At 39.9% G+C, this 25,889-nt stretch overlaps 1 pseudogene; it reads left to right on the top strand.

Annotated features, from left to right (window-relative positions):
- Window positions 1-6,402: 6,402 nt before the first annotated feature.
- LOC144455677 (small ribosomal subunit protein uS10 pseudogene) overlaps window positions 6,403-25,889 on the top strand; it is a 49,412-nt pseudogene continuing 29,925 nt past the window's right edge.

Genomic DNA, 25,889 nt, shown 5'->3' with positions numbered 1-25,889 from the left:
AGAGCTCTACAATTCCTTTCTTTCCTCCCTTCCAATTGTTTTCTCTTATCAGCAGTTCCCTGTTTCAAAGATTCAGCGGGCATATGGTGTGGCGACCAGGGGATAAGCTTCTTTAGAGATCATCCTAAGGAGAGCCCCAAGTGAGGCATAAGCCCTACTGATTACTGAAGGAAAGAACTGCCTAGCTCCAGGACTGTAGAATGGCAACTCGTCTCTCCTTGAGAAGGGGGAACCTTAAAAGGATCTTTGCAGCTATTGGTTAGCAGTGAACCTTCTGTCAGTAATGGCATTGACTCAGAGTTCACTTTGGAGGCAATTCATGCTTTAGAGTCAGAGAAACTTTTTTTGAGGGGCCAGTTTCCACCCATTCATTGAAAGGAGAAATGAAATGCAGGTTGTTCGTCATTAAGGCCATAGCAAGGTTATTGCCCTAACCCGTATCTACTGCATTTTCTTCTGATCTGGTTTTTTAATATACCATGTTATAGACCTTTTCCAATCCTTTCCCCAGGAGACAACTTCATAATCTAATCATTCTCAGTGCCATAATTTCCCATCCCCACCCTCCTTAATTTAGCATAAAATTTTCTTCCCTTTGTTTTCACTTCCATGCCTTATTATTTTCTGCTGATTAATTGTTCCACTGATAACTTGCAAGTTCCTGCTTTGCTCAACTACACCTATTTTGTTGCCTTAAATTTTTCCTTTGAACACAGTCCTTCTTCCTTGTTTCTTTTTAGTTATACAATTATAGAACATTAGCACTGGAAGAGACCTTAAATGCCATCTACTCTAACCCCTTCATTTTACATATCACCTCCCATACATATCTTTCTTCTAATAAACGTATGATTTGATTCATTGGCTCAACCTGAGATGAGAGAGAGATAGAGACAGAAACAAATAAACAGAGACAAAGAGTCAGAGAGAAAGAGAGAATCAGAGAAAGTTACATCAAAATCCTTTGATATAACTAAAATTAAAAAAGGCATGGGCTTTAGAAGTCAGGAGACTTTAGGTACAATTCTGGCTCTGTCACAAACAAGTTATGTGACCTTAAGCAAAACCCAGTTAATCTAACTGAGCTTCAGTTTCTTGTAAAAGAAAAAGCAATCTGTAAAATAATGAGCTTAGACTAGATTAACTCTCAGGTTTCCTTTCAGCTCCAAATTTTGTGGTTGTGTATAGGATAATTTTATCAAGCTTTTTCTGTACGGAGATAGTACATGTTAGGCAAATGACTTGAACCATGTTCTATCCAAAGCTCAGCGATAAGGAGCTTCTTATGATGGAGTTAATAGCATTTTCAAAGTATAATAATCAAATTATGCCTCCCTACCAACTTGTCTATTCAGAATTTGTTAAGGAACAAGACAGAAAGTCACAGAATATGTAAGCTACAGTGGGAGGAAATTAAAAGGGCAGAATCTGAGTTGGAAGCCATCGTTGGAGGATGTGGGCAGGATAGGGGGAGGGTGGGGAGAGGTGGGGGAGGCCCTGAAAATATTCGGAGGTAATAGTGCTGAAAGTGGTTAGTGCCAGCAAAAGAGGAAGTGGTGGTGGTGGTGGAAACCAGAGTAAATTAACACTTTTGTCAGGCTCTGAGGCCCACTGGGAACATAACCCAACATGCTCTGGTATTTGTGCCATTCATTCATTCATTTATTCAAAAAACATTTATTAACCGTCTTCTATGCACAAAACATTATAACAGATACAGGAAGAATGAGGGAAAAACAAGACTTAGCTCCTTACACTCTTCCGACCAAAAGAGAATTTGTTGTATCCATCAGCTGAGTCCTGAGTCTTCTGTCTGTATCTGAGCTTGTGTCAGGAGGAGGGAGTATGTGTTGGTAGGGGAGGGAAGGTGGAGAAATGGGGATGGGGAGAAGGGGTATGGACAACTGGCACTCTTCCTCCTTAATGCAAAAAAGGGGAAAACCTGACTGGTTGAATTTTAGTTTATACGAAGCATTGGTTCCATTCTGATAATTGCTGCATTTATTGTCCTTTAATCAGAGGTTGATGCCTCCTTCTCCCTCCTCCTCTTTGTCCCTGGGCTGAAGTCATGGTGCTTAATTTAGGCCGTCCTCATAATTTCTATCCACAACAAACTGATATCATCACAAGCAAGCTCAGAGTCAAACTTCACTGGAACAGAGAAGCAAAAACCCAAGAGAAAAAAAGAAAAGACATCCAACTTCATTCCTCTCCCTTCCCCCTCTTTTACCCCTCCCCTCATGCCCAGTGGCTCTTTGTCCTGGTCGAACTGTGGAAGCCTGTCTTTAATTTGTTTCAGAAATGCCTCTCAGAACACAGGCTGCCTTTCGTTTCTTTCCACGGTTAATTCTCTCTAATACATTTTTCAGAAAGCGTTAAGTGGTGAACACAGGTAACTTTTGGTACTGCGGATGGCCTGTTCCCCGGGCTAGAGCTCTTTTTATTTTTTTAAATGCCCCACCCCCAAATAAATTACAGAGTCAAAGGAACAGAAGAGAGTTAAGTAACTACAGAACTGACTGTCCTCATTACTTCTGTGAATTACCCACTCTGAATCACAGGGACAGCATGTTAAATCAATAGAGATTTTAATAGTTAATTTCCAAAAATGAAGAGATGATTGAAGTAAAGTAGTCCATTACAATTCCTTGCACAGAGGGAAAGGAAGTCCCTTAAGCCCCTGGTCTTTTACAATTAGATTAATTCCAGGAAGCTCATGCCCTACTTTACAGAATTTCCCACTTTCTTGCAGGGAAACCCAATAGCATCTCCTCCTTTATAAATGACCTCTCTCTCTCTCTCTCTCTCTCTCTCTCTCTCTCTCTCTCTCTCTCTCTCTCTCTCTCTCTCTCTCTCTCTCCTTCTCTCTTTTAAATTTAACCTTTTAATGATATTTGTTTTTACACCACTTTTATTTACAAAGCTATCCCTTTTCCTCTCCTACCCAGCAAACTTTTACTTGTAACAAAGAAGAAAAAAGAAGAAAAAAAACAGTTCAGTAAAACAACCAACATACCAATCAAATCTGACAGCATATGAAATGTTGTACACCTATAGTCTCTAATTTCTGCAAAGCAGGGAGAGAGGTATATTTTTCATCTTTTCTCTGAGGTCAAGCTCCATCATTACAATTCAATGCTGTATGGTTTCATTTTGAGAGTTTTTCCATTGACATTGTTGTAGTCATTGTGTCTATTGTTTTCCTGGTTCTGCTTCTTTTTTATATCGGTTCATATAAATCTTCTCATACTTCTCCCTGTGTTGATCATAAGCATCATTTCTTATAGCACAGTAATAATATTCCCTGCATTCATGTATCAATTTGTTTAGCCATTTCCCAATCAATTTGATTCTAGTTCTCTGTTACTGCAAAAAGTGTTGCTATTAATATTTTGGTATATATGAGATCTTTCTTTATATCTCTGACCTCTTTGGGTATATGCCTAGTAGTGTTACCTCTGTTTCAAATGGTATGACCATTTTAGCCATTTTTTTTCTTAGTGTAATTCCACATTTCTAGTGTGGTGTGAGTAATTTGCAACTCTGCCAACAATGTATTAGCATGCCTGTTTTTCTGCACCCCTCCAATAATGATTATTCCTATCTTTTGAGATAGGCTTTATTTCTCTAATAAAGAAACTTTTGATCCACTTGAGTCTTAGCAAAGAACCACATTTTGTAAAGTAGGAGGAGATATAGTTTTAGGGGCCTGAGAGTTTTTGATAGGCATAAGTAGTGTGGGTATCCCTGAATTTTCTAGTTCTCTTTTTCAGGATCACTTCCCTACATCAAGAATAGACGGAAGGGAGCAGCTAGGTGGCACCGTGGTTAGAGTGCTGGCCCTGGAGTTGGGAGGACCTGAGTTCAAATCTGTCCTCAGACACATAATACTCACCAGCTTTGTGATTCTGGGCAAGTCCCTTAAGCCTCACCAAAGTGGGGAGAAAAAAAAAGGATAGATAGAAGAAGATGTCATTTGTGTCATCTGTGCTTCCTATTAATTAATTCTTATAGTTTAATTCTTATATTCTGAACTTGACTGAGATGAAGGCTATTTGCATCAAACGTACCTGTGATTCAGTTCAATATGAATCAACATTTATTAAATACTTACAATGAGTCAGGCACTGTGCTAGGTGCTAGAGATACTAAGACAAGAATGAAGCAATCCCTACCCTGAAGAGGCTGACATTCTAATTGGGGGTGGGGGGAACACAACACATATATAGAAAAATAAATGTAGAATTGATACAACGTTCAGAGAGAAGGCCCTAGCAATTGGGAGAATCAGGATAGGTTTTCTGTAGGAGGTGTCACGCGCTGAGCTTGGAAGAAAGCTAGAGATTCTGTTGAGTCAGAGTGGAGGAGGGAGTGCTTTCCAGGTATGAGGGATAGCTCATGCAAAGATTTGGAGGAAGGAATGGAATCTCATGTATGGGGAATAGCAAATAGGCTAGTTTTGTGGGAACATATAGTGAGAGAAGGAAAAGAAATGTGCGAAAAGGCTGATGAGGTAGGCTCCAGCCAGATCATTAAAGACTTCAAAAACAAAACAGGGAAGATTGACAATGTTTGCTAGATGGAGGAGGTTCCAGAGAGATAGAAGTTGATAATGTTTTTTTAGAGGTCACTCAACAGTTCCTCCTCCTGGTAGCCCCATCTGTTCTGACCATGACAGGATGTTGTCATTTCTAATTATTTTTTGATGTAAGGCTATAAAATTGGGGGAATTTACAGAATGCTGAGCAGGAATCCTCCAAGCAAATATTAGCCAATCCTCCAAAAAAAAAAAAATAAAAACCAGCCCTCTTATAATTTCTCTCTTCCCTTTTCTCAGTCTAGCTTTATGAGTCCTAATGGCATAGCAGTCAACCACTGGTGAGCTCAGTGACCTTTGACAAGGCAATTCACTTTGTTGGGTTTTAGTTTCCTCATCTGTAAGAAGAGGAAGTTGGGTTAGATGCTCTTATCTTGAAAGGCCCTTTGTAGCTCTAACAATCTATGATTCTCTGCAGTGGACTGCAGAACACCACAGCTGGATGCAGTTCTGTTTCTTATCTGATCAACTGCTCAAGTTCTTACAACTACCACAAGGTCCAAACTTCTGTATCAGTGAAGCTCACTGAGAAACATCAGGGCCCCCTTAACCAATTTGGTCTACTTCAGGGTACTGGCAGAATTTTACCTGCAATGTGGAAATGGATAGGAAGGCTTGCCATCCCTCTTCGAGCGATCCCTTGTCCTCTTAACCCACTGAAAAGGGGGCAGAAGAACAAGCCTGAGTAAGAAGTTGATCTATTAGAAAACGTTTGTTAATGTGCCAGGCCTTGTGCTAAGCACTAGGAGTACAGGGACAACCTTTGGGGATTAGTCTAGAGTTGACATAGTTGGTAGAGGGCCAGGCTCGAAGTAAGGAAGAGTTGAGTTCAAATCTAGTCTCAAATATTTTCTAGCTGTGTGACCTTGGGCAAGTCACTTAGCCTCTGTTTGCCTTAGTTTCCTCATCTGTGAAATGTGAAAAAGAATAGCACCTACCTCCCAGGGTTGTTGTGAGGCTCCAATGAGATAATCATTGTAAAGCCCTCAGCATAGAGCCTGACATACAGTAAGCACTGTGTAAATGTTTATTATTATTATTATTATTAGATCAACAGAACTATAACTAGGGTGGGATGACTGTGGCTTTATCCAGGGCACTGAATTTATAGGACATTGACAACATTTGTAGTTTTTGTGCTACTTAATTAGCAAAAGATAATTAGCTAAAATGGGAGGCTATTCAATGTTGCACTGAGGGAGCTCTTCCCCTACCCATCCCTGTTTTCCCTTCTTCACACCCTTATAAATATTGGCCTCCCTAGCATCTTCCAATGTCCCAGGATCTCTATCTCCTACCTCCCTGAACCCCCACCAAAACATGGGAGGACTGGCATTCATTGTCCCACTTGCTCTGACCCAGTTGTTCCTAAGGTACAAAAATTCATAGTTATGGCTCTGGAGACAGATAAGTAATAATTTCCCAAATGGAAGAGTAAAATTAGAATATGTTTCCAGTGGAATCTCCCTTGGTAATTAATGGTTTCTGTCACTAGGAGTCAATTAGTGAGCTAGCATTTATTAAGCACCTACTACTACTAGACATTGTGTTAAGTGCTGAGTATACAAGGAAAGACAAAAGACAGTTCCTGCCCTCAAGGATCAGAGTCTCAAGAAATCTAATAGGAGAAACAACATGCAAGCAACTAAAACAAGCTATAGACAGAATAAATTGTAGATAATCAGCAGAGGGAAGCCACTCACATTAATGGGACTTGGGAAAGGCTTCTTATAAAAGGTCAGACTTTAGCTGAGCCTTGAAGGAAGCCAGGAGGCAGAGATGAGGAGGGAGAGACAGTTACAGGCATGGGAAACAGCCTGCAAAAATGCCCAGAATCAGATGGAGTGCCATGTGCAGAGAATAACAAGGAGGCTAACATCACTGGAGAGTATAAGACGTAAGACTGGAAAGGTTAGATGGGGCCAGGTTATGGAGAGCTTTATAAATGAAAAAGGGGATTTTATATTTGATCCCAGAGGTAATAGGGAGCCACTGGAGTTGATTGAATGGGGTGGGGGAGAAGGAAGGGGACATGGTCAGAGCCGCCCTTTAGGAAGATCAGTTTGACAGATGAGTGGACAATAGACTGGACTGGAGAGAGACTTAGGGTAGGGAGACCAACTGGCAGAGTCTTGCAATAGTCCAGGTACGAGATGATAAAGGCCAGGACTAGGGAAGTGGCAGTGTCAGAGGAGAGAAAGGGACATATATGAGAGATTTTTTGAAGGTAGAAATGACAGGACTTGTCAACTAATTGGATATGGGAGGTGAGAGAAAATGAGCAGTTGAGGATGACACCTAGGTGTTGCCATTTTGTCCTGGGGAGCCCATAAATATTTTTTAAAATGATGCTGATTTTGATGGCCATAATATTTTGATGACCATCTAAAGTAAATAACTGCAGAGGGGGACTTTTGCTGGGACCTAGATTCTCATGTATATTCTTGTGTAATTAATGCAGACTTGCTTGAAATTGAAACGAGTGAGCTTCATTTACCTGGAATGGTTAAAGTGTTTATACTTCTGTTTATGCTATATCTTTACAGTAAATATCCCTGTGTAAAACTTGATTGGTGAAATGAAAGTGGGGCACTAATCACACTGGGGGAATACACTGGAATAAAGGTCAAAGAAATTCACTCACCTGAATGAAGCTCTATTGTGCAGGGTACGGACCTTTCCAGGAGGGGTGCAAATGAGTATTTCTGTTCATAGTCTGAGCATGTCTTTTTTGTATCAGCCAGGTTTCCTATGGGCCTAATGTTAACAAGATAGCTAAAAAACAGGCTGATTAGCCCTAAGGCATGTTTGCATGGGGTATTTTCTTCAGCTGAAAGGCAATAATACTTGCCTATGGGAAACAAAACCTCTATCACAGGAAAAGATAGCTTCAGTCAATAGCAGCAGCAAATTGGAAAAGACAAGAAAGGCAGCTTTGGGTGGGGGTGGAGGCTGAAGAGGGTGGAGCTACAGCTGATGTTGGCTTCGGTGTTGGAGTGGATTGACAATCACAAGGGAGTTTTGGGACCATATCAAGGGATCTGTGAGAAATAGAACTGAGAAACAATGAGGCACAATGAGTCTATACAATAACAACCCAAAAGATGCCCCAGCTAAAATATAACTCTTCTTCAGCTTGCATCATGTCTTTTCTTCACTGATGTAGGAATCTATGGGACTCCTAAAACATCCATTTTCATCTTGAGACCATGTTATATGAGGATCAGTTGGAAGAACTAGGGATATTCAGTCTGGAAGACTCAGTGATACAGTATCCATCTTCAAATATTTGAAGATCTGGATTTGTTCTACTTACCCACAATGGTCAAAACCATGAGCAGTGAGTAGAAGTTGAAAGAAGAAAAATTCAAGGTTGATGTCAGGAGAAGCCTCCTTACAATTGGAACTGTCCAAAAGTGTAATGGACTGTCTCTAGAGGCAATGGGTTTCCCCTCCTTGGAGGTCTCCAAGCAGAAGCTAGGTGACTGCATGTTGGGCGTAACATGGTAGAGATTCTTTTGGTGTATGTGTCATATTGGATGGTTGCTGTGGTCCCTTCTAACTCTTCTTTTTTTTTTTTTTAAGGCAATTGGGGTTAAGTGACTTGCCCATGGTCACACAGCTAGTAAGTGTCAAGTGTTTGGTCTGAGGCTGGATTTGAACTCAGGTCCTCCAGACTTCAGGGCCGGTGCTCTATCCACTGTGCCACCTAGCTGCTCCCCCCCCTTCTAACTCTTAAATTCTGTGATTCTGTATATGGAGGCAGGATTCAATCAATCAATCAATCAATGAACACTTATTAAGTGCCTACCACAGTGCCAGGTATTGGGCTTAGCAGTGAGGATACAAAAAGAGACAAAAGATAATCCCTACCCTCAAGGAATTTACAATCCATTAGGGAAGACAACATGTAAATATACACACAGTAAGCAACATACAGGATAAGTAGGAAATAATTAAAAGAGAGAAGGCACCAGAATGAAGAAGGGTTGGGAGAAGGGCTGAAAATAATTGTATTGCTTGACTTTTCTGTTTCTTACTTTCCTAGTCTGTCATAAATAAATGCTTTGTTATTCGATTTATGGTTCCTTCCTCATTTGTTGATAGAGAATGCATTGGATGAGGGTTTAATTAGACTTTCAGCCCACACACTGAACCCGAGTATTATTCCATAATTGGGTGAAATATCTGTTTGCCAGGGCTTGAGAGGTTCACAACCAGAGTTATGAAGTCAGAATAACAGGCCAAGTAAGGTCTTTGCTAAGAAAAATTAAGTGATGATTTTAGTGCTTTTAGCCAAAGATCATTGCAAAGAAAAATTTTAAATGATTTTTGGTAGAGCATGAAGTGCTTAGAATTAAGAAGAAGGGGTTAAGATGGCAAATTAATACCAGTATATCAAACAGTTAAATACTTAAGAGCTGAGAATAAATGCTAGAATAGTTCCGTAGAAGGCGGGGGGGTGGGGGGGTGGGGGGGTGTTTAGTTAAATATTATGGTAACAATGAAGTTTACTGACAGACTTTTATATTATTTTGAGCTATGCTCTAGATGGTATATTATATTGGTTATAAGTAGAAATTTAAAATTAATCGAAGTGTGGGTTTAATTGAGAGCCTTTCCTTGTACAAATACAGAAATGAATAGATCATGTGCTATATACCTTCTCTCAATTATCCACAACAGAGAAAGGTCTAAGGCTAAGCAGTGAGTATACACACCCATAATTGGCCCAGAAGAAGGCACTACCATTTCCCAAGTGGTAGCTACCTGAAGCATGAAGCACGGGACATTAGTCAGCCTCTAAAAGCTTGCTTTGCAACTGCAAGCCTCATTAGTGATGAGAATTGTCACCAACACAATCCATACAGTTGCTCTGTTGGTCCCTCTGGAGGTGGGAAGGGTAGCCAGACCTGTCCCTGTACAGCAGATGGTGCCATTTAAAGGTATAATCATCTCACTTGGGTTCCTACCATTGAGCAGGGAAAGCTTTCCCCTTCAGTAAATTGTTTCTGCCAGGTTCTCAGAATGATGCCCCACAGGGATACGTTCCCCTCCCATGAGAGAGCCATTTTTCTCTTAGAAGGAGTTTACCCATTCTGGTTCATCAGAGGTTCAGTCTTAGTCTATATTATTAACTCCAGAGCAAAGAACATCTAAACAGTCATTAAAATTTATTATACCACTCTGCATCTGATAACTAAGACATGTTAAGTGAGAAGGTTTTCCCTAAAGTATAATTAGTCTATGTAAATTACTTAAGTATTATAAAATCTGGAATAAAATGAAAATGAAAATTCCTTCATGACACTCTGACACCTGGGATTGTATTTCCCCATAGGGAGGGGAGTTGTACTCCTCACAACTCCATCTTCTCTTCACTGGGGTGCTGGCTCAGAAGAAGAACCCCTGACCAAACACCACAGGAGTTGAGTTTGTGCAGCTCTGAAAGGGACTCCAACCAGGATCTGGACTGGCGTGGGGAGGGCTGGATCTGGGACAGAAATAGCTACTTCATCATCAAAGCCTCCTGGCCAAGAGAAGGCTTTCATGAGAACTCAGCTCATTGTGTGAAAATTCAGATGACTGAACTATAATTAGCTCAGTTAGTCAACATTCTAATTCATAGGATTCTGGCTTTGATGTGCTCCTTTCTCATAGAATCAAAGCTAATGATTCTGTAATCATAATTGTGAGCTCAGTGCCAGCTTGAAACATGGGCTGCTCCCTTACCTCCTCTGCAAGGTGAGGTTCCAGGGCGTTCTCTACCAGCCTGGGTGCCATCACCAACCTGGCCCAGATGTACAAACTTTGCTATTTGCCTGGTATCATCAGAAGACATTTATTTCCTTTGCCCCAAAGGTAAATGCCCTTCCAATAGCAGGCTTCTCATATGGGATATTTAGTCCGGCCTCTATGCTACTGCCCCTGGAGCTATCCCCTCCAGCATTTAGTCACACTTCATTATTAATAATAATGATCACCATTATTTTATTATTGCTATTATTATTACAGAACAGTTATCCTTAAGGAGACTGGACTTAGGGATCGATTTAGGTTATCTAAGGAAATTATAGAAACTGTAACATATCACTTCACGTTGTAAAAATCTAGCACTACTGAATAATTAGCAAAACATAATCTGGTGGCTAGAATTATATGTTGGAAGCTTGTTACAGTTCATGTACTAACAGATAAAAAATATATGTTTATTGATTGATTGGTAGAGGAAAAATCTCCATATTTCAAAATTATTTTTTAAAAAATCAAGCTCAGGGGTCAGCTAGGTGGCACAGTGGATAGAGCACTGGCCCTGGAGTCATGAGGACCTGCGTTCAAATGGGACCTCAGACACATAATACTTACTAGTTGTATGACCCCGGGCAAGTCACTTAATCTCATTGCCTAGCCAAAAAAAAAAAATTTGCCTAAAGCGAAAAGAAAAAAAAATCAAGCTTACAGCCCTGGGTCCTGCCCCTTCCGCTCCCCCTCCCCCTCCCTCCCCCCAAGGTAAGAACTCCAGCAATAAGCTATACTGGAACCTGGCCATTATCATTGACCAAACTGTTACCCAGGATCATTCAGGTGTAACTGTGATCTATAAAATTTAAGTGTAATGTTTAGGAGCAGCTAGGTGGTGCAGTGATAGAGCACTGGCCCTGGAGTCAGGAAGACCTGAGTTCAAATCCAGTCTTGGATACTTATGACCCTGGGCAAGTCACTTAATTCCACTTGCCTCAAAAAATAAGAGTAATGTTAAATAGATGTCACCCTACCAAATACTCATGATCTCCAAGCTACATGAAATGAAAACCTTTCACAATATAAAGACCTTGCAGAGGATATGAAAATCATGTGGGAACAGGAAGGAACATATGTCTTTCCTGTTGTTCTTTCTGCTACTAGACTTGTACCAGGAAGGTACAAGAAAGCTTATAGAGCATGAGTATATATATCTTACTACTTTTATTTAGCCACAAAAAGTAGTTATTTTTATCTACCTGTGTACTAGTCAATAGAAAATTAAATATAAAAGACTAACAGCAGAATAGCAACTTGTCATAGGATCATTTCTATCTGAATCCTATGGGGGATAAAATAATGAGAATGAGAAAATAATAATGACACCAATAACTCACATTTATATAGTGCTTATAAAGCACCACACAAGATTTGTAAAGTACTTTCCTCACAATAATACTATTGGGCAGTGAGTGCAAGCATTAATATGCCCATTTTACAGATGAAGAAACTGAGGATCTGAGGAGTTAGGTGAATTGTCCATGAAACTTAGCTAGTAAGAGTTTAAGACAGAATCCCTGACTGATTCCATATCGAATACTCTATTCACTATGCCATACTGCATTTCCAGTTCACGAATAACATACACATGCTTTCTTGCCATTTATTGAAGCTGTCTTTATTTGTCTCTCCCCTGCTACTCAGGGCAGTAGGTCTCTGGATGCTTGTGGGGATTAACAAAATGTGGTAGCAAGAAGAAGGTCTTGTGATCAAGGTCATGGGGACTTCAAGGTATGGAGGGGATGTGACAGGCTTTCCAGCAACCAGACACAAGAAATGAAATTCTGAAGGTGAGAGATTTTGCCTGCTGGTGGCAGACTTTTTCCTTCCTAGGGTCTACTAATGAATCCACTGCCCATCCTCCAAGCACTCTAAGCTAGCCACTGCCACAAGACCCGGTCAAGGCTTCCTGCCAATGATTAGACAATGAAGGAAACAGCACCAATTCTTCCATGTGAAGGAGGAGCTGAGTCCCAGGTCTAGAACTCTTGAGTGACTGGTCCTGCTGGATAGATGACTTCAATACCAGTAGCAAACTGTGTTACATATTCCTTTACCTGCTCATAGGAGACCACCCACGGAGGCTAAGTAAATTGAACTGTGCATTTTCTAGAATTTCTGAGTTTAGAGCAGCCCTATGTACCATATAAAAATTGTCTTGTTCTGTGAAAGTCTCAGGGCTCACAGCCACATGGCAGATATATACTATTTTATTGCCTTTATTGATTCTATACCAGAGTAAAATGCTGTATGCCATTAAAAAAAATCCTAAAAACCAAGCAAAATCTTGGTATGACTTTGAAGCCCAAAGTATGGTTAGTTATTTTGTACTCTACAGAACCCACACCTCCTGCTGGAGAAGGCCTAGGATAGGATGGGGGAGGGGAAGTGAACTCTGCTGTTCGGGGGCTTTGGGTGGGTGGATTCCATCTTGTGCTGTTGATTGTCTAAGTTCACACAAAGTACGTCACACATTATATTCTCTATCTTTCCTTTTACTCTTACTGTTTCTCGTGTGTACTGTGTGTATTATTATTACACAGATCATGGAAAAATTATATGGTTTATTTTTCACAAGTGGAATATCACATAAACCTTGTTTGCTTTTTACAAGCATTACAACTAAAGTACTTACCAAACTATTTTCATAATTCTGGAGTAGACTGCTTTAAAAAAATTGTGCTGATTATTGACACTGTTTACTATATAAATATAATTTATTGTTCGTATCATTTAAAATATTATATACAGTTTTGAAGCATACCTGTCCTTTCTTGTGGGTAGTAAACTCCATTATGCAAAGGTCAGGTAACTAGGGCTTCGTGAAATGCAGCAATTTCAGGAAGAAGACAGGATTTCTGTTAGGATGAGACTTGGAACAAACTGTCTTTGGGGAAATCTCTACTATCTACACCCCTTAGATAAGTAGTTGTCTCAGCCACTCACAGATAGAAGGAACTGGGGGGATACAAGATCATCCTGCCCTCTCAGAACCATAGAGGTCTTGACTTCTCAGCACTTGTGCTGAGCACTTCTCAGCACCATGAGAGTGAGTGCAGGACTTATCCAACTCCTGATCCTTCTTGTTGAATAATATAAGGAGGGACGGGACAATAGGGATCCAATCCTGTTGGTGGGCGCAGTATGCTTTGCCTGCTGCTAACAAACATGGAAAATTGGTGAGCCTGCTTACAGACATGAGTAATGGAGGGCTCTGTGCTCCAACCTGGAGCATGTGCGCGTTTGTGCCTGTTTCTAGTTCACGTATTGGTAGGGAAGAAAAGCCTTTTAAATGGCTGCTGAGCCAGAACTGAGTGTGCATAGAAAAGGTTCCAATGGAGCAACTCGGTCTTTGACTCTCCTTGGAAACTTCGGAGGGAGGACATGAATTGCTGTGGGGGCCTTCAGGTGGGGGAAGGATCTCTAGACCTTATCTTACCTGGTTGCCATGAAGCTGTGAGTGTGTGGCATGGCTGTTTTTTGGTCTCTGTTGGGTTTCATTCTTTCCTGCTCTTAGGTGAATGAGAGTAAGAGATGAATAGACTAGTCTACAACCTTGTGTGTAAACACAAGCAGAGTTTGCCAGTAACAGAATATGGTGAGGAGTCAACCCTGAGGAGTGGCCTGTTTGATTCAGCCCAGTAGTGAACCTGAAAGTGAAGGAACAGCTTCAGCTATTAACATACCCAGAAGTGAACTTGGTGTAATGAATATTTTGCAGCTACCTCTTTAACTGTAAGCCTACATTCCCCAAGAACCAAGGTATAGAAGGAAGAGTGCGCCTGGTTTTGGGGGGTGGGGGTGGGGGCGGGAATGTTTCTGTACTTTGATTCTTGCTGTATCTGCTCAGTAAATAGCCCGTTGTCAAAGATTATTAAGGTTAATTGGTCATAAATGATAGAAGAGATAAGAATTGGTCAATATAAAATTATATTGAGGTGCTAATCACTGGTTAAATGACATTGAACAGATGATAACTGGTAGAAGGATAGTGGGGGAATAGACTAGCTGGGGACTTGAGTCAACAGCATTGGAAGAACCCTACTAATGCTTTAGGGAAAGAGTTCTTAACCTTTTTTTGTGTTGTAAACTCCTTTGGCAGTCTGGTGAAGCTTTTGGATTTCTTAGAATACTGTTTTTAAATGCATAAAATAAAAAACATAGAATTTCAAAGGAAAGCAATTATATTGAAATACTGTTATTAAAATATAAAAAAAAGTTCACAGACCCTAAGTTAAGAACCCTTACTTTAGGCTTACTCCTAAAGTACTGGGGAGGAGGGGTAGCTTAACTTTGAGGATTCAATCCACCAGAGCTAGGTGAGGTTAGGCAAGTAAACCCAGTCTATATAGCCTCAGGTGAGGGGCCAGTAGTGCCACCCAGTGGTTAAACTTGTAAGGTACTTTATGAATGTGTTGCCTTTCCAAGTAAGAATATAAGCACTTCAAGGTTAGGAACTGTGCTTTATGATTGTTTACTAATTTTCTACATGCCTAATGCTGCCCTGAGACACAGAAGGGAACCTGATAAATGTTTATCGACTGACTAAGCTGATACTGTATTAGAAGAGTATAAAGGCGAATTGCTAATGCAAGAGTGACCTCAAGATCCAAACCAGGAATAGAGGCAATTACAAAAGATTACATGTAACTTTGATTATGGGAAGCTGAAAGGCTTATACACAAACAAAATTAGTGCACCGAGGATAAGAAAGGAAGCAATAAATTAGGGGGGGAAATTTTGTATCAGATTTCTCTCATAATAATTTTGTATCCAAGATCTATAAACAAATAACAAATATACATTCATATGAACATATTTGTGTATATAACCAAAAGCCATTCCCCAATAGAGAAGTAATCAAAGGATAATGAACAAATATTTCTCAAATGAAGAACTGCAAATTGTTAACAACCATATGAAAGAATGTTCCAAATCATTAGTAATAAGAGAAGTGCAAATCAAACAAGCCCTGAGGTTTCACCTCACACCCTAAAAATTGGCAAAGATGGCAAAAAATATAATAGAATAATCAATATTGGAGGAATTGTGGAAAGATAGACACACTAGTGCTTTATTGGTGGGGCCATTAATCAATACAAGCATTTTGGAAAGCAATGTGAAATTATGAAAACTAAGTGACTGACGTGTCCATGCCCTATGACCCAGAGATTCTATAGCTAGGTTTAAATCCCAAGGAAGCCACTAATAAGAAGAAAGTCCCCATTTACACCAAAATATTTATAGCAGCATTTTCTGTGATACAAAGAATTGAAAATGAAGTAAATGCATATCAATTGAGGAATGGCTAAACAAATTGTGGTACATGAATGTAATGGGATATTACGGTAATATAAAAAATTACAAATATAATGATTATATAGAAGTTTGGAAAGATTTATATGAACTGATAAAGAGTGAAGAAAGCAGAACTAAGAAAACACCATTCAAAATGACTATAACAACAGAAGTGAAAAAACAAACACATACACAATGTAAATGTCACAAAACTATAAAGAACAAGCATGGCTCAAAAAAAGATATCAAAAGAGGATGCTTTTACCCTAACCCATTTCAGAGGTGGGATGTCTGTAAGTGTTGTACATCGCATATGTTTTCAGACTTCTTCAATGTATTGATGAGTTAGTTGTGCTGATTTTTTTCTCTCTTTTTTTTGTCTTAAAAATACTATTTGTTATATGGGATGACTCTCTGGGAAAGGAAAGAGAGGAATATTGGGGAAAATTATGGTGAATTTAAAAAAAATCAATAAAAACTTGTAAAACACACACATACAAATGGCTTATACCATCAACAGAACTGTTGTGGGTACAGTGGAAATGTGGAGACAGGATACCAGTGGGAAGAAGGTTGGACTCAAAGAGGAGAAGAGAAGAAGAGGTGATGTTGGGATGGGCAGTGAACCAAGACATTGTCCTTTGCCTAGTTCTGCCACTTCTAATGGTCCTAGCTGCTATTCTTCCTGAAGGCGTGCAAATGAAGGAAACCTTCAGATCCTTTTGCACTGAAGGCCCCATCATTCTCCCCCAAAGATGGCTATGGTGGCAAGGAACTGGAAAGGCCAAAGTTCTAGCACTAATCTAATTGCAAGATCTATCGTAGATAAAAAGTCATATTACAGTTCTTATAGACAAATTCTTAGAAAAAAAAATTCAACTCCCTGAACTCTCCTAACTCCTTCCCACAGAACCTCCAATGACCATAGATTAGGAAAAGATTCTGAATTCCTGAGAATGAGTTCTAGGCTGACATTTGTTTGCTGCTTACACAAAGCAAAGAATCATTTGCCGGCAGGAGAATGATAGAGAGAGAGAGGATTCTGAAGGATAAAAAGAGAGGAAAGGGAGCTGCATGCTGCAGGTGGGGAAGGTGTGTCTAGGAATAGAGGAGATGGAGAGAGGGTTTCCAGTCTTGACCCTCTCTTGTTTGGTCTGACTCGGGATATATGCATGTACCATCAATCCTGTTCCTCATTTTATTCTTCTATAGGATAATAAGCTGTAATTGCCTTCTTCAGATGAATGTCACTCTCCAGGTGTTATTTACTCCTCCTGTAGTTGAATGAATCACACCTACAGATTCCCTGCTGCACCTAGAGCTGTAACTAAGGTGGGCTAACCAGAATTTTGCCCTAGAGTGCCAAATTTAGATGACTCTGGCAGCTCTTGCAGTCCTACAGCACAGAAACAACAGAGTTTGGCTCCCAGTTAGCAAGAATAATTAGCTAAAATAGGAAGTTAACCAGATGGGCAGATGGGGTCAGCTCCTCCCTTTCCCCGCTATGGTTCCCTGGCTGTGTGGCTACCTCATACTGGGTCTCAGTCTCCTGTTTCATATTACTTGCCCCAGATGCAGAAATTGCTAGTTGTATCTCTGGCTTCCCCTTCCTCTGTGACTTTGTTGCACCATAGCCTTTTTTCCAGCAAAGCATTTTATAGCTACCTATAGACAGAGGTTTCTACATATTTCTTGATCCCTGGATACTGTGAATCATAGACATAGATCCAGTTCCTGTCTATCATGACATGGCATAGCTAGTTTATCAGAGCTATATAAGTGCACATACAACATGAAGCATTTTGCAAACCTTAAAGTGCTATGTAAGTACTAATTATTATTATTATTATTTAGCTACTTTAGGCTTTTCATTCATTTTTTGTTTACTTTTTTTTCTAATTATTTCCTCAGCGCTTAGCTCTTGATGACACTGATTCAATACAAGATTTGGTTACCCTACAGGGCTTTGGAACATTTGTCATATGGGCAGCCCATGGGATGTGACAGGAAAGAAGGTAAAAGGAGACCCAGAAATAGGAGCCAAGTACTGAATTCCCCACCTCAGCCCTATCCTACTTATGCTTCTTAATAACATCATGTGAGAAGATTCATGCCTCGGATGCCTACCTCAGGAAGTCCCATTCTCTTAGATACAGAAACATCTGTGCATTTTCCTACATTTACTCTAATATGTCTCCGGTCACACGTCCCCTGGCATCTTCTCCACTCCCACACCCAGTGTAGGCATTGTTTGGACAGTTTCTGTTTCCCTGACAAATAGAGAGATCTAAATGAAAGTCTTCAACTCTTTCATTGAGGACCTTTCTGTATGGATATCATGATTTACATAAATATACCCTATAACAGAATCTTTCTCTGATGCTTTACTGTGGCTTAGAGATTATCTTAGGTTCTTGAAGGCTATAGTAGTGGGGTACAAGGAGAAATGCCTTCAGGTATGAGCCATACATCTATCTTTTAAGGACCAGCCTAGCCAAATGTGAGGTGGCTCAATGACAGAAGGTTGGTCACCTGAGCATTCACTTGTTTTTCACCCCTAGTGATTAAGACACCACCTGTTGAAGCTTGGAGGCATTATTATTTATGTTGTTGGGGGTAGGGAAGACCCATGTCAATGAAAACATAGATCTTTTGAAGAAATGAAGTACAAACATATGCTGATACAATGCACATTGCTCCTTGTCTGAGTACACTCAAAATTTTGTATATTTTTAATTTTTCCCTTAATTTAGATTCTTTTTAAATTAAAAAATAAAGTTTTATTAATATTTTCCCCAATTAATCTCTCAAAATAGAACCGATTCAAGCAAAACAAACTGGCACATTGACCAAGTCTGAAGTGGATCTCATTAATTTATTGACTTTTCTGCGTTTATATTAGCTTCCCCAGTAAAATATAAGCTCCATGAGGTCAGGAACTATTTGAATTTTTGTTGCTATGTCCCTAGCACTTAACACAGTGCTTGGCATGTAATAGATGTTTAATTGAATTGTAATGAATGGAACTGAATTCCATACGTATAGTACATGTATTACCAATGCCACTCCTTCCACTTTTTTATCCCTTCTGAGTTCCACTTCCCCAGGACTTGCAGTGGAAGAAAAAGACTTTTCATCTTGCTGTTGTGACCTTCCCCAAACAAAGCTGGGGTTGGGGGAGGTGAAGTAGGAGGCAGGACTGGGGCATGTGGAAGTCCTGTGGCACAGTTAAGAGGAAACTACAGGGTGCAAGGTAACACCTAAAAATAGATTTTGTAGCTCAGGATGGCATCTTTGCTTTGTTTGGGCTCTGGTGGCTCATAACATTAAATGCAAGATCAAAAGGAGTTGAATTTATGGTGGAGGCCAAAGCAGGTAGTTTATAATTTATGAAGTTTTAAATGCATATATGAGGAGCAAAATTTCACAGCATGCTAAGTGAAACTTGTGGCACACCCTTTGAGGACTATTGGTCCATAAGCATTCCTCAAAACTTCTGCTAATGGGTCCCATGATCATACCACACTCCAAAAGGCAAGAATATGGAACAAAGGCAGAGGAGGAGAGGCATATCTCAATAGTCCCTGACCGGAGGAAGGCAAAATCAGCAAACTGTCAATCAATGACTGCCAACTCTTTTTAACCTTATGCTTCCAGGAGGAGACAATAAATTCCTGAAACATCCAGAAATGTTACATCCTGTATCATTATTCTACAATTTGGACTTGGGGAGGTCAATCAGTGTAGCTTTAATTTGTGTGTGTGTGTGTGTGTGTGTGTGTGTGTGTGTGTGTGTGTGTGTGTATGTGTGTGTGTGTGCGTGTGTATGTGTGTGTATACATATATATGTTTTTTTAACTTACATTTTCATACTGTTTTCTCTGATAGGATATAAGTGCCTTGAGGGCAGGAACTATTTTATTTATTGTATTTGTATCACCAGCACCTAGCATGGATCTGGCACACAGGAGGCAAATAAGTGGAGCAGTGGGTAGGGGCTGGACTTGGAGTTAAGAAAACCTGAGTTCAAATCTATGAAAGTATGTAATGCTTACTAGCTATATAAGCATAGACAAGTCACTTAATCAGGTTCCTCAGCTGTAAAAATGGGGGCAATAATAGTACCTATCTCTTAGGATTATTGTGAAGATCAATCAAATAAGAGAATACATATAAAGGGCTTTGCAAACTTTAAAGCATTAGCTATTATTGATATGAATTAGTGCTAAATACTAATATTATTGTTGATTTTTCTGGGGTATTGAAGAGGAAAAGATGAAGTTCTATGATACAATGAAATTGTTGTTGTCCTTTGGTCTTGAAGAGGACTGTGACATTAAGAAGGTGATGCCATGACATTCAAGTGAATTGGATTTAAGTGAAGGAGAGCTGTGCAAAGTCACCAGTTTCACTTTCTCTTCTGGAACCGGCTGGGTCAAATGGCGAGATATAGATCAGGACAACTGGAGAGGGCCTTGGATGCAATGGGAGACCTTGGCCTTTTTAAGCTAAGGTCTTCAACAGACATCAGTTTGACTGAGGCAGCACCCATTCAGTGATTAAGGCTAGGTAAGAAATGAGGCAGAGAATGGTCTCTTTACCTAGTTCAAAAAAAATATCAGCCTGGGAGGGGAAATGAAATGAAATACAATGAAATATTCAGCAATCAAAAGAACCCTGGGAAAGGCAATTGCCAACTGCAAGAAATTGGACATTAGTATTAGATGAAACAGAAGGATTCTAACTACTAAGGGAAAAAACAGACTCCTAATTCAATGAAAATGGCTGGAAAAACTGAAAAAGAATCTGGCAGAAATTAAGTTTATACTAGCATCTTAGATCATTATAAAACAATAGGTTCCAAATGGATACATAACTATTATCCATTATCTATGGATGAAACATCAAGTTATAAAAAATAACTGGAAAAAATGGAGGAGATTCCTTATACCACTATGACTGAGCATTAATTCTTTTTTTAATAGTATTTTTTCCAATTACATGTAAAGAAAGTTTTCAACATTCACTTTTATAAGATTTTGAGTTCCAAACATTTTTCTCCCTCCCTCTCTCCCCTCTCCCCTACCCAAGACAGAAAGCAATCTGATATAGGTTATACATGTACAATCACATTAAACATATTTCCACATTAGTCATGTTGTGAAAGAAGAATCAGAACAAAAGGGAAAAACCGAGAGAAAAAAAAAACAACAGTAACAACAAAAGATGAAAATAGTACGCTTCGATCTGCATTCAGACTCTGTAGTACTTTCTCTGGATGTGGATGGTATTTCCCATCATGAGTCCTTTGGAATTTTCTTGGATCCTTGTATTGCTGAGAAGCATTAAGTTTATCAAAGTTGATCATAGCAAAATGTTGCTGTTACTATGTACAATATTCCCCTAGTTCTGCTCACTTCACTCAGCATTAGTTCATTTACGTCTTTCCAGGTTTTTCTGAAGTCCATTTGTTCATCATTTCTTACAGAACAATAGTATTCCAGCACATTCATACACCACAGCTTGCTCAGCCAGTCTCCAATTGATGGGCATCCTCTCAATTTCCAATTCTTTGCTGGGCAAGAATTCTTAACTAAACAAGGGATACAGATGATCAGAGAAGATAAAATTTTGATTACATAAAATTGAAATTTTTTGCACAAAATAAACTCAGCAGGAATTTAAATAGAGGTAATTAATTAGGAAAAATGTGTAGCACATATCTGTGTTAAAGGTCTGATATCCAAGCATATAGGGAATTGATAGAAATATGCAAAAATAAGAGCCATTTCTCAATAGACAAGTGGTCATTGGATAAGGCAGTTTTCAAAAAATAAATAAATTTAAACTATCTGTAGCAATGGGGGCAGCTAGGTAGTGCAGTAGATAGAATGATGGACCTATTGTCAGGAAGGCTCATTTCCCTAAATTTAAATTTGGATGCAGACACTTATTAGCTGTGTGATCCTGGGCAAGTCACTTAATCCCATTTGCCTCAGTAAAATGAACTAGAGAAGGAAATAGCCAACCTCTCCAGTACCTTTTCCAAGAAAACCCTAAATGGGGTCATGTAGAGTCAGACACAACTGAAACAACTGAATAATGACAACAACAAACCTTTGACTAAGGTTTTGTTGACATACACTTATGTGCATATGTGTGTTTGTATCTCAAGGAGGTCAAAACAGAAGGAAAGATACGAAAAATTATACATACAAAAAAATTATAGTACTACTTTTTCTAGTAGCAAAGAATAGGGAAACATGTAAGGTGCTCATCAATTGGGAAATGACTGACCAAATTATGGTTTATGAATGTAATGAAATATTATTATGCTGAAAAAAATGATAAATGTCAGTTTCAGAGAATCCAGAAATCTTTTACAAACTGATACTAGCAAGTGTGTGAGGCTGGATTTGAACTCATGAAGATGAGTGTTCCTAATTCCAAGCCCAGTGCTGTATCCACCGCACTACCTAGTCCCCAAAATCAAAGATACAAACTGATACAAAATAAGAAGAATCAGGAGAACAATAAGCATGCTTACCACCGTGATGTAAAGAAAAACAACACTGAAAAATTCTAAATTCTGATTAATGCAGTGGTCCATTTTGACCTCAAAAGACTGATGGTGAAGCATCCTACCTCCCAGCAAAGAGGTAGGAGACTAGAGATAAAGAATGAGACGTATTTTTTCAGACATGACCGATGCCTAGATTGTTTTTTTATTAACTATACTCGTTTGTTTTAAGGAAGGGCTCTATTTCAGGGTGGGGGGAGTTGGTGGGAAATGACAGTGACACAAAGAAAAATAAAAGAGAATCAACAAAATATTTTTCTTAAAGTGTTTACCATTTACCATTTGGTGAGTTCCATAATGGATAGCAAAGAACACATTCTTTGCTCTCAGGTTTTAGAAGCAGCACAGTACAATGGAAAAAGCACTTGCAAACACCAGGCCCTACCCCCACCAGAGCCAAGATACCTGGGTTCTCAACCCATCTATGCCATTAACTACTTTTGTGACTTTGGGCAATCCTTACACTTACGTTTCCTTATCTGTAAAATTAAAGGATAGAAACATGAGATTACAGATTTGGAGCTAGGAGTGATCTGAGAGGCCTCTTGAAGAAGCCCTTCATTTTACAGATAACGAAAATGAGGCCCACGGAGACAAAGGGACTCACCCAAGGTGGCATCACTAAATGATTTCTAAGGTTCCTTCCAGCTCTGTGACTTTGTGGTACTATGGCTACCCAACAAAGAATTGTATACACAGAGCAACTTCAGAGAAGGAAGAGATCAGTAGGAGGTGGGGGAACAGGAAGTCAGAGTAGACTTCCTGGAGGAGGTGATGCTTGGATTAAAGACTGAAGAATGAATTAGATATAGATAGATATAGATGATGGTGGAAGAAATTCTAGGGTGGAGGAGAAGTGGACTTATAGAAATCATATGCCTCTTGGCTTTGAAGTAAGGGGAAGAGGACTCCCATGAATTTTCCCTCCGCACCCCAGGACTGTGACGTGGTCTTACCTTTATGCCAGTCAGACCTCAACCTGGCCAGCTAGTGTCATTTGTGTGACTTTAGGCATGTCTTCTCCCTCTGAACTACTTCACTTGGTGATCTCATTAGCTCTCATGGATTCAATGATCATTTCTATGGAGATGATTCTCAGATCTATCTATGTTGCTCCATTTTCTCTGCTAACCTCCAATCTTGCATCTTCAGCTACCTCACAGACATCTTGAACTGGATGTCCAGTAATCCAAAACAGAACTAATTATCTTTTCCCCTAAATTCTCTGCCCCCCCTTTCCCTATTAACATAGAGGGCAACATCATCCCCCTAGTTCCTCAGGCTTGCAACCTAAGAGTCATCCTTAGCTCCTCACTTTCTCTCATGACCCAAATCTGAACTGATGCCAAGACTTTTCAATTTTATCTTTGTAACATCTCTTGAATACATTCCCTTCTGTCCTCTGACTCAGCCACCACTCTACCACAGGACTTCATCACCTCACCCGCTGGATGATTGCAATATCCTGCTGGTGGGTCTGCCTGCCTCAAGTCTCTCTCCTCTCCAAATCATCCTGCTTTCAGCCACCAAAGTAATTTTTTAAAGCACAAGTCTGATTCATGTCACATCTCCACCCCTACCCAGTATGCTACGGTGGCTTCCTATTGCCTTCAGGATCAAATACAGATGCTCTGTTGGCATGCAAAGCCCTTCACGACCCAGCCCCCTCCTACTTTTTCAGTATTCTCAAACCTCACTTCCTGACACGTCCTCTTTAATTCAGTGACACCGGCCTCCTTTGCTGTTCCACAAAAAGGAAATATAGTCTCTCAGCTCTGGGCATGTTCCCTAGCTGGCCCTTATGTCTGGAACTCTCCTTAGAGAACCACTAAAAGCCCACCTTCTACCGGGAGCCTTTCCCAACCCCTCTTAATTCCGGTGCCTTCTCTCATTAATTATTTCCTATTTATCCTGTGTACAGTTTGCTTTGTATATATTCCTTTGCATGGTGTCTCCCCCATTAGATTGTAAGCTCCTTGAGGGCAGAGATTCTCTTTTGCGTCTTTTTGTAAACCCAGAGCTTAGCACAGTACATGGCACATTTTGTTGTTGTTCAGTTGTGTCTCAACTCTTTGTGATCCCATTTGGGGTTTTCTTGGCAAAGATATTGGAATGGTTTGCTATGTCCTTCTCCAGTGGATTAAGCAGAGGTTAAGTGACTTGCCCCAGAGCTATTGAGTATCTGATTTGAACTCAAGTCTTCCTGACTCCAGGCCTGTCACTCTATCCACTGAAGCACCTGACTGCCTCCACCTGACACATAGCAGGCATATAATAAATGTTTATTGATTGATTGATCGAAGTCACTTAATCTTTCTGGGCCTCAGTTTCCTCATCTATTAAATTAGAGTGTTAGACTAGATGGCCTTTGAGGATGGAGAAACAGGAGAGAGGGAGACAAATGAGCAGGCTATTACAATAGTCTTAGTGGCAGGTGATGGGGATCTGAACAAGAAGGATGGTTGTGTGAATGGAGAAGAGGATCAATACAAGAAGTGCAACTGACTAGATATGGAGTGCGAGGGAGAGAGAAGAGGCAAACGTGGTGATTAAGAGGGTTGTGGTGACATCTACAGAAATAAGGAAGTTGGATTTATGAGGGAATGTGATCGATTCAGTTTGGGACATATTGAGTTTGAGGAACCAGTGGGTATCCAGGTGGTGATGTCTAACAGGCAGGTGAAGGCATGAGGCTGGAGCTCATGAGAGAGAGATGACAGCCGGTATAGACAGATTCTGGAGTCAGCTGCTTAGGGATAATTGATTCATGGAAGCAGAGGAAATCACCAAGGGAAAGAGGGCCCAAGACAATCTAGGCAACACTCACACTTGGGGGGGGAGGACATGCATGCTATACCATAAAAAAATTGTGAAATATATGGTCAAAGAGATAGAAGGACAGCCAGGAAAAAGCAGTATCATGGAAGCCAAAGATGTTATCCAGATGGTCAGCTATGTCACAGATGTTAAGAGGATGTCAAAGAGAACTGATAACTACTTGTTTAATTTATTGATTGATTAGTATGTTAAAGGGGATTTTCTATGCAGTACTGCACATGTGTGTGTGCATGCACACACATATGTATGTGTGTATGCATGTGTGCGTGCATGTGTGTGGGAGGCAAAGGGAGGGAAGGCATTCAGTAACAAATGAGAAGGGTAACATAGGTTGCAAAGATTTTTATTGCTTAAGAATTGGAAATTGAGAGGATGCCCATCAATTGGGGAATGGCTGAGCAAGTTGTGGTATATGAATGTAATGGAATACTATTGTGCTATAAGAAATGATGAACAGGCTGACTTCAGAAAAACCTGGAAAGACTTATATGGTCTGATGCTGAGTGAAGTAAGAGGAACCAAGAGGACTTTGTACACAATAACAGCCACGTTATGCAATGACTAAGACTGTTAAACTGAACCTTTCTCAGTATTACGAGGATCTAAGACATCTCCAGAGGCCTTGGGATAAAAAATGCTGTCCACATACAAAGAAAGAACTATGGAAGTCGAATCGCTATCACTTACTTTTACCTTCTGTTGAGTTTTGTTTCATTTTTCTGATGGTTCCTCCTATTGGTTTTAATTTTTACTTACAACTTCACTAATGTGAAA

The sequence above is a fragment of the Phascolarctos cinereus genome, unplaced genomic scaffold (assembly GCF_003287225.1).
Source record: "Phascolarctos cinereus isolate Bilbo 61053 unplaced genomic scaffold, phaCin_HiC Scaffold_2;HRSCAF=192, whole genome shotgun sequence".
Lineage (NCBI taxonomy): Eukaryota > Metazoa > Chordata > Mammalia > Diprotodontia > Phascolarctidae > Phascolarctos > Phascolarctos cinereus.
The sequence above is the reverse complement of the archived record's forward strand: the minus strand, read 5'-3'. Positions and strand labels throughout refer to the sequence as shown.